Raw genomic sequence first — 16,151 nt, forward strand, 5'->3', positions numbered from 1 at the left:
CCTCTCTGCTTAGCCCTTCTTTCCTTTCTGTGCCCTCTGGAAATGCTAGGGCGTGATCACTTGGGTGGTCTTTACGGATGCCCTTTGCCCCATACTGTACATCCATCACTATTTAACTAAGCTTCTGTCCTCTTTGCCTTTCAGCCCAATTTCCGCCTATAACACTGAAGCATCCTTTAGATTATAGGTAACAGTGCATAGCTGATTGGAATTTTTCTGAACCAAGACCTCTGTATTACCGAAAAGAGAAATTGGGCCTGTGTGAAATGTCAGGAGCACTCAGGATTATGGTATGTGGTCCAGAGAAGCACCACAGTCTGCTTTGCCACCGCCCATAGGGTAGCATGCAAAGCATTAGAGAGAGAGAACAGAAAGAACTTGTATCCATGCTGGGTCCTTAAAGAACAGAAAAAATTTATCTGGAAAGTAGTTTTCAGAAGATATTTATTCTGGACTTTGCTATCAGTTTCTTTGGCATACCACATATTTAGAAGAGGACTTCTGGTCTTGGAACTGTAGCCCTAAAATGCCAGAGAATAAGCTCAATGGCATTTCTGGCCCTCCTGCATTGGCCCCAGGCAGCTGGGGTGTGGTTTTTCCCTTTGGGTTTGCACCGTCTCTAATGCCTGGGGCAGGTCTGCTGCTCCCCACGTGGCAGAATGAGCGGCCTCCACTTGCAGCATAGTTTGTTCTTCACACTTCCTCTTTTCTGTTAGGCAGTAGGTTTCCTTCTGAACGATTTCTCTTCTTTTCAGAACTTCCACTAAGGTTTGTTCACATGTCCTATGGGCTCTAAGTATTTTCAATCTATGGAATTTATAGCAGGCAGAATTAAGAGATTAGGAAGTGAATCATTATTCAAATTATAGTTGAAGTTCAGGCATTAGGAACAGATAACTGAGATATAAAGTGCTTTCCAAGACCTCTAAATGAACTCATGTTGACAGCCTTTCTTTCCTGAGGCCAGCTGACCAAGCAAGCCGTTCTTTCCCCTTTCCCTTCCAGAGATTTCTAGCTTTGCACTCTATGGATAACACAGGCCAGCCACACCTTTCTTGCAGCCCTGGAGCCTGATGTTTTTCAGAACTCAATTTTTTTTTTAAAGAAATATGACACATAGACCATATATATTATAACATTACTAGCAGTGTCTGGAGCAATATCTAGTAATGGAAATAATATTTTTGCAGTGAAAATTATGCTCCCTCATGCTAAGTGGGATAAACAGAGCTTATATATAGCTTCAAGTCAGTTCAGGTTAGATTTTGCCTCCAAATGAATTTGCATCAACCTTGCAGAAAGTATAATAATAATAATAATTAGATTTTGAGGTCTTTGAATTTTTAAATTATGGCTAAGAGACAAAGTGTCCACCCATTCTACCCCATTTTTACTAGCTTTAGAGAACAGCCGGTTTCTAATAGCAGCTACAGGGGATTTCTTGTTTGGTGATGGGTTCAGAGCTCTTATCTTGGCAAGGTCAGCCCCGGCGCCAGCTCCCTCATCCTCAGTGGTATGCAGGGCTACAGATGGTACCAGGGGACAGTGAGTATAATGGGAGAAGATAATTCTTCTCCCACCCGCCCCTGTATGTTACAAATCATTATAAAGCTGCCACTAGATTATAGCAGCAGCCCCGCCCCGCCATATTCCTCTCTCTCTGCCCTCAGAAAAGGGCAGCTTTACCTACAAACCTGGGGCAGTGACTAAATCTTTGGGTCATCCTAGACTTATCCAAAAGATGAGTTTTTGCTCATCACCAAAAGAAGTCTGAAAATAAAATGCTAACTTTCCTTATCTTTATAGTTTCACTGCACTGCTCAAATCTATTTCTTGCAAAAGGGAATGCTTACGGCTGTATCTTATGTTACAAATTAACACATTCCTTTAAGAGTACTTAAAAAATACACCTGCCAAGTCTGCGACTCACACGAATCCCTCAGTGATTTCTTAAAATAAGCTCAATTTAACATTTATGTTCGCTGCAGCGGAAAAAAATAGTAGACTGAGACTGAGGACCCACAGGCCTGTCTTGTCTGACTACCGGTCCCATTTCCACCAGTAACTGCCCATTTTTCCTAAGACATGCACCTCTGATTCTTCACACATAAAGTAAGGATGTGGAACAAAGGGCTGACTCTAACATCTGTGTTCATCAACTTCCTTAGGGAAGCTTCGGAGGTCTATAAAGCCATTGGACTGTTTGGTGAAGTTTGTGTGTCTGTGTGTGTGTGTGTGTGTGCGCACCTGCATGCATGTGAACCTTGGGGCAAAAGCATCACAGCTTGTATGGGATTCTAAAAAGGGTCCATTCAAGCCACAGATGGTGGCAGATAACTGTAATTCCAACTATTCAGGAGACTGAGGTGGGAGGATCATTTTAGCTCAGGAATTCCAGACTGGCCTGGACAACATAGTATAAGACCTCTTCCCTGCCCCACCAAAAAAAAAGTCAGAAAAGGATACATTTGTTTTTTCCTTAAAATTGTTATTACTTGATAAGTTTAAATTTCCATATATCAGATTTGCTTAAAATGAATTATACTTGTGAATTCTTGGTAGCCCTAGATAGATGTTTGATTTATTGAGTCAATAGGGTCTCAGCAAGAGGTGGGTGGCATCCTCAGCATAGACTGAGGAACATTTAGCAAGAAACCACTTACGAATGTGTACACATGCTAAAAGGAATGAGGCAGCGTCCTAGGCCTAGTAATGGGGAAGGAAAGGTTATTACCACTCTTGGACCTGAGGAGGCAAAAGGAGGGAGCCATTACTACAGTTCTAAGGAGAGAGGCATGGCCTTGAAAGGAACAGTGACGCTGGGGCCAGGGTTGTAGCTATTCTTAAGCAACCCCTCAGAGACAGAGCTGGGGAAATACATTCTCCATCCCTAAGCTCCTTCCTCCTTTGAGTTTCTCACGAGTGCTCTACAACAGCCTAGCTAAAAGGGAAGACAAGGTCAAAAGAGTCTGTGGATATAGGTCAGCCTCCCCGGGCAGAGGAGAGTGGCTCCGGACAGGCACGTGGAAGGTCTGCAGCACAGCAGTGTGGCCTGGCTTAGATGGAAGCAGCAGGGGCCTGGGGACAGAACCAGCCCCCTCCCTGCTGTGTGACCTATACCTTGCAGGTGGCTGTGTCTCTCCATCCATCATCAAAGGGAGATGACATGGACCTACCTTGGGGAGTTGTTTTCAGTAATGACCAATAAAAATGAAAATAAAACAGTGTACAGACATAAAGCACCATATGGATGCTTAACATCTGTGGTTATAGTTTTAAATTCTGCAGGAGAAATTCCAAAAGGAAGGTGGCATGTGCACTGCTCTGAATGGCCCTGAGGCTCCAGCTGGGCCTGAGGCATCTGTGGGGAAGGACGTGCTGGCCGTCATCTGGACGTTTCAGCATGTTATGAAGGCCAGGCCTAATATGGCTATGGGAGACCAGACCAACTGGCTGATTCAATTACAAGACCAATAAAAGAGTGATCAAATCAATTATTTTACTTTTCTTAATTTAAACATTTCTCTCTTGACCCATCGTACTGATGTGATACTCCTGGTTTTTAAGCCAAAATACAGATTTCTTGGGCTATACTCCTGAAGATTCTGACTCTGTCTCTGCGGCATAGATCCTGGTAATTCTCCCAAGTGATTTTTATGACCTGGACGGTTTGGGGCACTTGAGGCAGGCCGGCCTGGGAGGCCTTCCTGTGTCCATTCATTCTTTTGCAATAAAAGGGAATGATCTGGAGAGAAGAAAAAAACAGCTAAAAGTTGCTATGCTCCTTAATGAGATGATCTGAACTCCTAATGCAATTATTGGCCAAATCTTTTTTTTTTTTTTTTTGCTTTAGGTCACTAAAGCATTTTGTTCAAATACTATATTTCACATCTTCTTATTATCTGTCTTTAGAGCTCCTGGAACCTTAGGTTTCTTCTTAATAAAACAGGAAGCAGATGAGATTTGTGCCTTTCCAGGCTTTTTACTTAGTGGTAGAAATCTTGTCATATTAAAGCTTGCAGAAAACCACGATATGGTAAATAAATTAATGTTGATTTGTTTAATTAGAAAGGAAAGGATGGGAAAGAGGCCTGTTTGACTTCCTCTCTTTGCCTCTCAAAATTTCCGTCAGGATGCATCTTTCCAATCTGAGCATTCTGCTTCCCATGTTTAGAAAACTGTTGCAAAAACTGAGCTCTCAGCCGGGTGCGAGGTCTCATGCCTGTAATCCTAGGACTTTGGGAGGGCCAGGAATTTGAGGTTACAGTGAACTATAATGATGCCACTGTACTTTAGACTGAGCAACAGAGTGAAAACCTGTCTTAGAAAAAAAAATAGCTCTAAACTCTTTTTTAAAAGTTATGCTTTTTCCATTTGGATATATATTGAACTATTAACAAAAATGATATCCTGAGCCATCATTCAAAATGCCTTCTCTGAAAACTTAACCTTCCAAAAATATTCAAAGAAACTAGGTCATTTAATAAAGATATTTTAGTGAAACGTGGGAGTCAAATACAGAGCTATAAGCATTGAGGAGAAAGACCCGAGCCAGGAGCAGGATCTTGTGGTTCTCAACCTTCTAAATGCCATAGCCCTTTAATGCAGTTCCTGTGGGTTGTGACCCACAGGTAAAAGAACTGCTGGAATAGACAAAGACACCCTGAAAAGGGCAGAATATGAATGAATTCTAAGGCTAAATGGGAGTACATGGTATGTCAGGGTTTCTTGGCTTCAGTCCTACTGACATTTTAGGCCAGATAATTCTTTGTTGTGTGTCCTGCTCTGCGCACTGCCAGATGTTCAATGATGTCTCTGGTCTGTACCCGCTAGATGCCAGTAGCAACCTCTCCTCTAAATTGTGACAACCAAAAACGACTCCAAACCTCGCCAAACGTCCCCCACCATGAAAAAACACTCCCAGATGAGAATCACTGGTCCACAAAATAACTGAGAGTCATGAAGTTGCAGGACTTGACTGGAGTCACACAGCTGCTAAATTATGTCAAAGCAAAGGTTTTCCCTTGTGTAGTGTTGTTTTTATAGACTAGTTCCTCCTCTTCATATCTTGCTTAATTGTGTGTATGATCCTGCCAACAATGATATCACTCAAGCTTCCATTCTCCTTCCAGAAAATAAACTTTTGAGATCTCTTTTTCTAAACAGATAAGACTCTGTCTTTCCAAGCACATGTGTGGCAAAGATGGAGTCAAGTGTGTGCTTTCCTTGTACTCCATGCTTGAAGGAGTATTTGGTATAGAATTAAGTCCAAGGTTTTAGGGAGATGCTGATCTTGACAGCTGATGTATTTATAAAAGACATTCTTTGGTCCCTTATTAATTCATCTGTCTATGAGACTTGATTTCTCCTGGATGTTCCCTTTTTGGTACTTTCTGTTGAATCTTCAATAGCCATTTAGAGAAATTAGCCACTAGGTCTGAACTTCATATGGGTAATGAGTTTATACCCAACTGATATCATGGTCTATAATTTTGAACCTTGATTAGACCAGTATTAGAAAAGGAATTTATTGCTTTGAAGCGTTATAGGATCAATACTCTGGGAATAATGTGTTGGGTAACCATGCCAACACACTTACATACAAAGCTGGAGGGCAAAGTCGTTTTAAAATAATTGACAGAAAGATAATTAAGTCAAGTTGTGACCAGACGTAAGATAAATGGTGATTCACTTGAAGCCCTCTGGTATTTCTTTAGTTGAAAAAAATAAAACTAGCATGGTAAACATTAAATCGAACATTTCTTTAAACAAAGTTTCCCAGAGTATTGTCCTAAAAGGAGAATTTTTAACCATTTTATGTTTTCCCTTTTAAACTGGGGCTTCTTTCATCCAATTTCTTCCCAATGACTGCGAGAAACTCCTTTGCTTTATGTTTAGAGTTCAAAATGAGTAAACATGTATGAAAGCGGTGGGAATCACATTCAAATAAGGTACAGCTGGGATAGCGGTTGGACTTTGGCAGACCTTCCTCCTCAAGGCCTCTCTGTCTCCTCGATCCTTCTGCATTTAACTTGGCTTTTTCTCAACCTTTATTGCTACAGAATCTCCATAATGCCTCCCTCAGTTTTGCCTTATGCCAGCACTCTAAATGAGGTACTGCTATCCTGGGAGTATACAGATTCTCTTTGGGGATCCCCAGCATAGAGAGTATTATGTAAGTCAAGTTCCAACACTTCAATTCCCATATGTTCTCTTTCTTCAAATTTGATTTCTAATGTCAGTTAATTGTTCTTGTCCTCTTTCCTTTCCTTCTTCCATCTTGCCCATCCAGAATCGTATAGAATGTTACTATCCATTGCCCCAAGGTACTTTACTATCAAGAGATAGTTTGAAATATTGGTTTCTGGGAAATCTCCTTTAATCATAACGCCATAGTCCCTGCTGCTCCTTTCCCATATCATTAGGAAAAGGATTTCCCATTCTATATTGGGGTTAAAAAGTACCTACAATATATAATGTGTTTGTTTTCAATAATTATGTATTAATAATAATAAAACTCAATCCAGATGAATGTTTTACAACGTAGAGCTCTGGGGTCAGGGGGGAAAAATATAGTTGTTGCAAAGAAATGTGATATGATAGGTACGCAATACAATTTTCAGACATAAAAAAATTACATTAGAATGAACTTTAGTGAAGAAAGTAAAAATGTGATTGTGAGATGTACAAAGGTAAATTGTTCATGAATTTATTTAAAATGGATAATGATGAGTATCAAATTACTGTACTATGTCCATCCTATTAAATACATTTAGAGACGTGATCCCAATTATTTTAAACTTTTTAATATTTACAATATGCTGGAAAGGATGTACCTGACAAATGTTTCAAGCTTCTTGCTCAAAGCCAGACAACTTACTTTCTCTTTCTGTTTCTTTCTCTTTCCTTTCTTTCCTCTCTACCTCCCTCCTTTCCTTCCTTCCTTCCTTTTCCCTTTTTTTCTTTTTCTTCTCTATTTTTCTAAGTATTTAGAACATTTACTGCAATATTGTTTATAATAACACAAACAATTCTAGCAAAAGTTTCAGTAAACAGTAATAAATGGTTAAATATCCATAATGTATAATCTATACAACAGCATGCAGTAGGTTTCTTACCTCAACTCCACTTAACACATTCACAAAACTGGCCAGGGCCCATCCCTTCCCGGGGCCACCTAACCTTCCCAGTCCCATGTCATAGGGAGAGACGTAGAATGCTGTATTGACGGGCCAGGCAAATCCCAGGATGGCAGGAGAGCACTGAGAGACCAGTTACAGCCCTTCCTGACCCCATGAGTTAAACTGCATACCTCTAAGACATGGTCGAGTTTGTTCCCATGACAATTTATGCCAGTGGTACTTATTAACTGTAATTTCAATAAACATTACATAAACTTTAAAAAAAAAAAAGCTTTCCAGCTAATTCTAAGGCAGAGCCAGTTTTGTGAGCACTCTTCTACAACTCACCCTCTAAACTGGATTGCCTCCCTCTCGGGGGCATCTTTTTCACAGATGACTTTTTCCTTCTGTGGCCTGCTTTTTGTCTCTTGTGAATTTGACCAAGTCCTCTTCCCATCAAGAAAGAAATGGTTTTCTAGGTGAAAGTGTGATTCTGGGTGTGACTTCCTTTTCTGTATTCCTTGAAAGCGGTACAGTGTAGTGGCCAGGAGTACCCTGGACCCACACTGCCTGGTTCTGAATCCCAGCACCACTTCTTCTTAGCTCTTTTACCTTCAACGAGTTACTTAACTTCTCTGTGCTTCAGTTTCCTGAGTGGACTAACCCCATGTGAGGGTTACAGAACCTGCCTCACAGAATGATCAGAAGAAATATGTGAGCTAATACATGCCAAGTGCTAAGGACGGTGCCTCTAGCACAGGACAGTATAAGCCTAAGCAGCTGTTATTACTATTGTTCTTGTTGTTAGTCAGATGTCCCCTGCCCAGCCCCACGCACACTGTACTGAATAATGGTCCAGTGAATGAAAGAATGGCAAAATGTTTCCTCCTCTAGATCATTTCTGAACTCCTCATGGTATGATTTTAGATCTAAAGCTTCTCACAGATCTTCACAGCTGCTATTATCTTTCATTGAATTCCTTCACCCCAACTTTTCATCTGCCCCCTGCTAACAACAAAAGCTGGGAAATAGAAGAAAACAAAGTACAGAGGAGTCATGTGGGGTTGCCGGGGTTTTAGATAACTTAGGGATGTCATCCAAATGCCTTGGCCGGGTATGTGACGCCTTGTACCTGATAGTAAGAAGAGACTATGTCCAACTGTGTGTGCAGATAGGATGCAACAAGGTAGGTTCACCATGAAACTGTTTTCAAAGTATTTGTAGTTTAATATCTCCCCTCACACCCATCCAGCCACTCTGCCATTCTGTTTTTCCCATCATCCCCAAAGCCAAATACATTCTCCTTCCCAATGGAGGGTGGAAAACAACACTAAAATCAAGGTCTCTATCAGGACTGAGTCACGGCAGGTGAAGGGCTGGTTTTCAACACGTGAGGTTTTCCTAGAGCTCCGCAAGTTAGTCCTTTCTCAAGGTCGCCGGGACCTCGAGTTGAAATGCCGTTGCCCATCCAAGTACAACATGGACTCTCCGTATGTTCGGGGGAAAATCAAGGGCACTTCCTTTTCCGACATGAACGTGAAATGAAAGATGTTGGTGGTTGTATGCTCTTTACTCTGAAGGGAGGCCACCTCACTGTGTACTCTGACTTGAGTGTAATTGGCCTGAGTAAAGCAAACCTGCGCAGCAAGAAAGAGCAAGGAGCCAATTTCAACAGGTTTCTGAAACATGATGTCACCCACTGCCACCACAAATGGTCGGGTGCCACCGCCGAAGCTACACGCAGTAGCCCAAGCAAGTTCATAGGCTTTCCTCATCAGGAAACCACCAAAGATCCGATTGAAAACGTTCCTCTCCTGAGGGTGGCAAATTTCCAGGCTCTTCAGTTCTGAATTCTCCATCCATTCTGCATTAGGGGGCAAAATTCGACTCTGAAAATTTACAGTCTTTGGACTCAACGTGTTAAGAAACAGCTTATGTATAGTGGTCCTCTCCTCAGCGTTGGGGGCCGTTTTCAGTAAGGACCTGGAAAGGAAGGCCTTTCTTCTCCCCTTGTTCAATTCTCCTTGTCTAAAGAGCTCTTCTTCCTCTGGGCTTTCAAGGATGAGTGGATGTACAAATGCCGACCTTTTATTTTCAGAATCACGGGCCACCATTACAAATGTGGCGTCCAAAACAGGATGAAACTCATCACCCTGTGACTGGAACATTCGCATCCTCACCTCCATGGACGTCTTCCCAACCCAGCTAACGTGGCCAGTGAACTTAATGTCCTGTTCTGGGCTTAAGTGCTGCTTACACATGTCGATATTGTCCACAAGGGCTGTAGCTATTGATAAAGGAGACATCTCAACTGAATCAATGTTGTTGTGCATGTAACAGATAAGAACTCCCAAGCTGTCAAGATCCTCAAGAATCCTGCCGAACCTGACGGTGTTTAGGGAAGTCAAATACTTCTCTCGTAATTCCGGCTCACTGCCCAAAGGCAAGAAAACTTCAATGTAACTGTCCTTCATTATCCTGGGTGACAGTCCTTCCTGTGACTCAGCCAAAACACCCTTTAGCAATTTCCTTTCCTCCATTACTTTCACATTGTCACTCCAGTTTGTAGATGCTCCTACTATCTTCCGCAGTTTATCCTGAACTTCAAGAATATGGAAGGTTCCTTTTTTTCTGGAGTCCTGGGATTCTTGAGTCAATCCTCTGCCAGGAGCAAGTAGCCCCTTGCTCAAGGCACAAACCCGCAGTGCTACCCGCCTCATCGCGCTAGGCTGCCATGGGCCGGCAAGGCGGTCGGCGTTGGCATGAGCACCAGACCAACCGTCACTCCCCACAACCGTGCCCTGACCGCAAAGCAGCCCGAGAGCGAGACCCCGCTGTGGGGGAGGGGCTGCACTGTCCGGGGGCGGGGCCTTGCCTGGGGGCGGGGCCGTGCTGCTGCTGGCGGCTTCTCTTTCTTTTAAGACAAAATCTCACTGTCACCCAGGGTAGGGTGCAGTGGCATTGTCATAGCTCCCTGGAATCTCAAACCCCTGGGTTCAAGCAATCCTCCTGCCTCAGCCTCTCTAGTAGATGAGATTACAGATGTGTGCCACGGCATCTGGCTAATGCTTCTATTTTTTGTAGAGACGGGCGTGGTGTTTCACTCTTGCTCAGGCAGATCCCAAACTCCTGAGTTCAAGTGATCCTCCTGCCTTGCCCTCCCTTAGTGCTACAGTGTGAGCCACCACACCTGACCACAACTTCTTTTGAAGCCTACCTATTTGTGACCTCATGGGATGAATACAACTGTTAATTGTATATTGAATATTAATTAATATATTGAATATTAATATTAATTGAATATTAATTAATCCCAGCTAAAATAGTACTCACAAGTGAAATGTAATACACATGTGTCTTGTAATAATGTTTCCACCTAAACTTTTGAAATCTTATCACACTTTGGGGAGGTCATTTCACTGATAATCCTTGATTTCTCTGTGAAGGATCAAGTAACACTTTAGAAAATGCGTCTGCCCTGATTTTTATTATATTTAGGTGTGAATTTTTTAGTTTTAAAGTATTAAACTTGCATAAATTTTATAGATCACCTTTCTATAGACTCTATTATTTGAGTCCAGCAAGGTACAAAGACACAATCCAATGCTGTGTTTTTCGTTTCTGCAATTCTTGAAGGAACTCTCTCTGTAAGGGCATCTACTGCAGATAAAAGATGATGAAAGGTTATGAATTGCAAGTTTTGGGGACACATTTTAGATTTCAATTGTTCTAAATGTGTCCAGAAAACATGGAAGAAATTAGTCCAACCTAGACACAGCTGGTGGTTCTAGGTCCCTTCTTCAACGCAGCCAGAGCTTCATTTATTTAGTGGCACATTCATGTAGCCAAGACCTTTTCCTTCCTCTCTTTAGTCCATGCCCCTGAACAACTAAACTGTTATCAGACTGTCTTTCAATTTTATATTTCCATGACTTCTCTAACCAATTAGTCTTGGATATATAGTCAGAAGACACTTAATGACAGGGATATTTTCTGAGAAATGCATCTTGAAGTGATTTCATCATTGTGCAACTTCATAGACACTTCATGGGGTGTCCTTGTCTCTGGGCAAACCTAGATGGCATAGCTGATACACCTATGTGGTACGCCCTATTGTTCCTAGGCTACAAACCTGTGCAGCATATTACTGGAGTGAATACTGAAGGCAGTTGTAAGTATTTGTATATCTAAACAGAGAAATGCTACAGTAAAGTTAGGGTATGAAAGATTAAAAGTGGTACCTCTGTATAAGGCACTTACCATGAATGGAACTTATAAGACAGGAAATTGCCCTGGGAGAGTCAGTGAGTGGTGAGTGAATGGGAAGGGTATTGCTGGGGCATTGCTGGGGCATTGCTGGGGCATTGCTGTCTACCACTATGGACTAGATAAACTCTGCACTCTTAGGCTACATTTATTTAAATATTTTTCTCTCTTTAGTAATAAATTAACTTTCGTTTATGATACTTTTATATACACTTTTTTAAACTTTTGTTTTCTTGTATAACACTTAGATTAAAACACGAACACATTATACAGCTATACACAAATAGTTTCCTTATATCCTATTCTAGAAGCTTTTTTTATGGTTTTGAAGTTTATTTTCTTTTACTTTTAAAAACATTTTTTGTTAAATCCTAAGATGTGAACACACATAGGAGCCTAGGTCTATGCAGGATCAGAATCACCAAATCACCATCTTCCAAATCCACGTCTGGTCTCACTGAAAGACCTGCAGCGGTGGCCGCATGCATGGAGCTGTCATCAGCTACGATAACAGGGCCTTCTTCTGGAATCCATCCTAAAGGGTGTTTACACTTAACTGTTTAATGTAAGCATAAGGATTGTACTCTAAGATAATGACAAAGAAGGATGGTACATACAGAAACCAGTAATAATGACATATTATCATTATCCATATTGGATGCTGTACAGAATTGTATGTGCTTTGTGTTTATGGAATTGGCATTGTGGGAGGTCATTTACTCAACATTACTGTAAACACATGAGTAATGAATTGAGCTATGACATTAGGATGGCTATGATGTCACAGGTGATAGGAAGGTTTTAGCTCTATTATAATCTTATGAGACCACTATTGTATACTTGTTCTGTCATTGACTGAAACATAGTTATACAGCACATGACTGCATATGAAATATGGAATGGAGGATTTATTAAAATAATCTAATAGACAGTGAGATACTTGAAGAAAGGCAGCACATCTTATAAATCTTTGTATTCCCAGTGCTTCACTCAGTATCATAGTAGGCAATAAATAAAATTAGACTCAATTTCCTAAATCAACATCTTCACTCCAAGGACCAGTTTTAATAGATCAAATGCATGTCTAGCAATACATGAACTACCCACATAATGGATGAAAACCATCAGAATGATTCATATAATTGCTCCAGGGTCCGTTTTCAGTTTTACAATATAGATCTGCCCCCAAGTTCAAGATGACTGCAAAGACAACTGACACCTTCTTTTCAGTAAGTACTTGATGATGTATCAAGTTAAGCTGCTTAAGTATACTCTGTTTATCCAAACTGGCAAATAATTCGTAGACAAGGGCAATAAAATATCAAGGTTTTAGCCCCACCACTCTCCATGGCACCATGTTAAAGGCTACCTTCCCCAGAAAGACTGAGGCAATTATGTTTATGTGGATTGAAGCCCCATTTAGTTTGAACCCCTTCTTATTCCCAGCAAAGAAAAATATTATCGACTCCGATTGTTGGAAGAGGGTGAGGGAAGAAAATGTCGGAGAATGTTTGCATGCTACTGAGGAAAGAGATCCTGCTTGGAATGTTAGTTACTTGTGTTTTTCTTCTTTTTTTTTTTTTTTGAGACAGAGCCTCAAGCTATCCCCCTGGGTAGAGTACCGTGGCATCACAGCTCACAGCAACCTCCAATTCCTGGGCTCAAGCGAGTCTCCTGCCTCCGCCTCCCAAGTAGCTGGGACCACAGGCGCCCACCACAACGCCCAGCCATTTTTTGGTTGCAGCCATCATTGTTGTTTGGCGGCCTGGCCTGGGGATTCGAACCCGCCACCTTAGGTGTATGTGCCTGGTGCCTTAGCCACTTGAGCCACAGGCGCTGAGCCTACTTGTGTTTTTCAAAGACCTCTGTTTATCAAAACATATTTCCTAGAATTCTGTGGTGAATTATACTATACAATGGTTCGGGTCCCAAGGTTAGTCTGTAAACATTCTGCTCTCTGCTGGCAAATCTGTTATGTCTTGCTTCTGGCTTGCAATGCTTCATTTTATTTAAGAATACCTTCATTTCAGAGCTGTCACTGCAGCACAGACTTAATAAATGTGGCAAACCGAAGTCCATCAACCTGTAACCTGGGCTTGCTAACTAGACATGCTGAGTTCTGAGTTCTGCCACACCCCCTTTCTTCTGGTCTATCCTTTTTTCTTTCTCTCAAATGGCCATATGGGCAGACCTGGCTCCTATAACTTAATGTTAGTCAATAACACTATAAAATCTAAGCATGATTTATTTTCGCCTTAAAAAAAGACACACTGCCTCTGTACCTGCTTATGTCGTAAACAATAACTACAATCGCAGCAAAAATTTCTGCATAAAGTTCTCTTCTATTGTGAGGGAGCCAGGATGAGAGTACTGGAGAATGAGAGTCTCAGTCCTCAAGAAAACTAGGATCCAGAGAGAGCTCTGAAAACCTTTCCCGGATCCAAGATGAACCAGTGGCTTGAAAAGAATGGGGCTGTGTGACTCAGTCCTCAAATGATACCAAAAGAGATGGTACTTTCCTCAGTGATATCACAAGGAAACTGTGTCCTGACCACCACCTCTCTGTTAATTTTACAGCAAATAAGCAACCCTCCCCCAAACCCTCATTTTAAGTTTCCAGAGAGAGCCTACATCTCTCCATCTCCTATGTCCTAAAGTGCAAAAAGAGATGATCTTGGCTTACTGCAAGGACATTGCCAGGGCCTAGTTAGCAAGCTTTTTTAGATTTAGAAAAAATAAAAAAATATAATTTACCAAATACCTATAAGTATATGGCATTTCACCCCTGTTCGGGGGATTGTAAATAAGTTTAAATTGGCCTGACCTCCCAGAGTTTATTGTCTAGCTGCTGAGAACACATAGACCACATAAAACAGTAGCAGATATAAATATATACATAAAATTTAAAAAGAAAGAAAAGGCAGGACAGTTGCTATTAAATTCTTGACCACATGAAACAAATTCCAAGGGAGAGCATGTACTTCAGGATAGAAAAACCAACCAGGATGCTAGGATCATGGCAAATGTCACAGATCTTGGGGAAAGTCGCCAAACATAGGGTGTTTACAATGGGCAAAATAAGGAAATGAGGACTTTCTGTAAGAGCCACGAAGCTGGCCTGTGTTTTTCAGTATTTCTCAGCTTATGGCTCTATATGTGTGTGCTGGTTCAGCTCTGAGACAAGATTGGCCTTAGCACCCTTACCATGTTTTTTATTATTCTGTTTAATTCCATAAATTTCTCTGAGTGGGACACAGCAGGAGTTTGACAGGATGTGGATTCTTGGACTCTGAAACCAAAGATGAAAGCAAGTTTAATGTTGAGTTGGAATTCTGATAAACTGAATGTATTCTCATAGCAACGACAGGGTCCCTGTACTGTTTCCTGTGCACCTGCCACTCTTTGAGTATTTTACCTGCATTAGCTCATTCAATCACGCAGTAAACCTATAGTGCAGATTCTATTTATTATCTTTTCATTTTTTAAGTTACGGAACTGAGGTACAGAGAGTTTAAATGACTTGCCCAGCTTATTGTATTATATATATATATAGTAATACATATATATTATCTTCACCTCCATGGACGTACATATATATCATATATATATTTCCCTATTTGCTTAAATCAGATGGATAAACATCTGTTGTACTCCTCCATGGTTACTGCACATACATATTCTAACAAGCAATCTGTAATCCTTTTATAACAAAGTAAATGTTATGAAGAGGCTGTGTATTCCAGGGGTTAAGGTAGGAAGGACTATGAAGCCACAGTGTCTAAAATTAAATCCTGCCCCATTTCTTCCATTTAATTACCTGTGTAACCTTAAACAAATTACTTAATTTTTCTGCACTATGCTTTGTTTGTATTGTTAAATGGTGTAATATAACCTACCTGGTAGGGGAGTTTGAGATATATACATATATATATATTTATATTTATATATTTGTAAAGCATTTAGATAGACTTAGCCACAACAATTACATCACCCTTACTCCTACCAACTAAATATAACAATAAATTTAAACAATTATTATTATTAGCTGTTACTAAATGTAGGAAGATAGTTACCTCCTCTCAAGAAATGATAAATCCTTTATGTAAAAACTTAAATCCCAAGAGACAGCTGGGACTCTCCAAACAAAACTCAGGCCCATGTCATTTACATAAAGCATACTCAAGACAAATTGCCTCTCAATGATTAAAAATAAGGATTAGGTTAAGATATACTTGGAAACCATAAATCATTTGAGAGAAGGTGTTATCAATATATTACAAGGGAATAAACATGGAAACTGACACAATAAAAAAGACCAGATCTTTTCCACCCATAAAACAACTTTGGCGATTAAATGTAAATACAAATTAAAACTACAAATAAATAAATAAAATAATGGAAGGAAATTATATGCATCAGAATTTATGAGACATAAATAAAAGCAGTCACCAGCAGATATATGGAATTATTAATTAACATTCAAAAAATGAAAGAGTTATTTATAAACTATTATTTCTTTATAAAATGAAAGAATCAGAATAAAAAATTAAATATTCAGATAAAAACAGAAGCATATGAAAATGTTAAAAATCAAGATAAAAACTTAAAGAATTAAATTGGAGAACACTAAAAACATTTAACAAATCAAAAATGTAGTTCTTTGAAGAGAATAGACAAGTTTATCTAAGAGAAATAGACAGTTTAAGAGAAAAGGAAGAAAGTAGAAAATGTAGAAAATACAAATAAATAATGAGACTACTTTGT

At 40.3% G+C, this 16,151-nt stretch overlaps 1 pseudogene; it reads right to left on the minus strand.

Moving 5' to 3' along the window:
• Positions 1-8,548: 8,548 nt before the first annotated feature.
• LOC100954882 lies at positions 8,549-9,841 on the minus strand (annotated as a pseudogene).
• Between the last annotated feature and the right edge of the window lie 6,310 nt (positions 9,842-16,151).

The sequence above is a fragment of the Otolemur garnettii genome, unplaced genomic scaffold (assembly GCF_000181295.1).
Source record: "Otolemur garnettii isolate 467f Iridium unplaced genomic scaffold, OtoGar3 scaffold00012, whole genome shotgun sequence".
Taxonomy (NCBI): domain Eukaryota; kingdom Metazoa; phylum Chordata; class Mammalia; order Primates; family Galagidae; genus Otolemur; species Otolemur garnettii.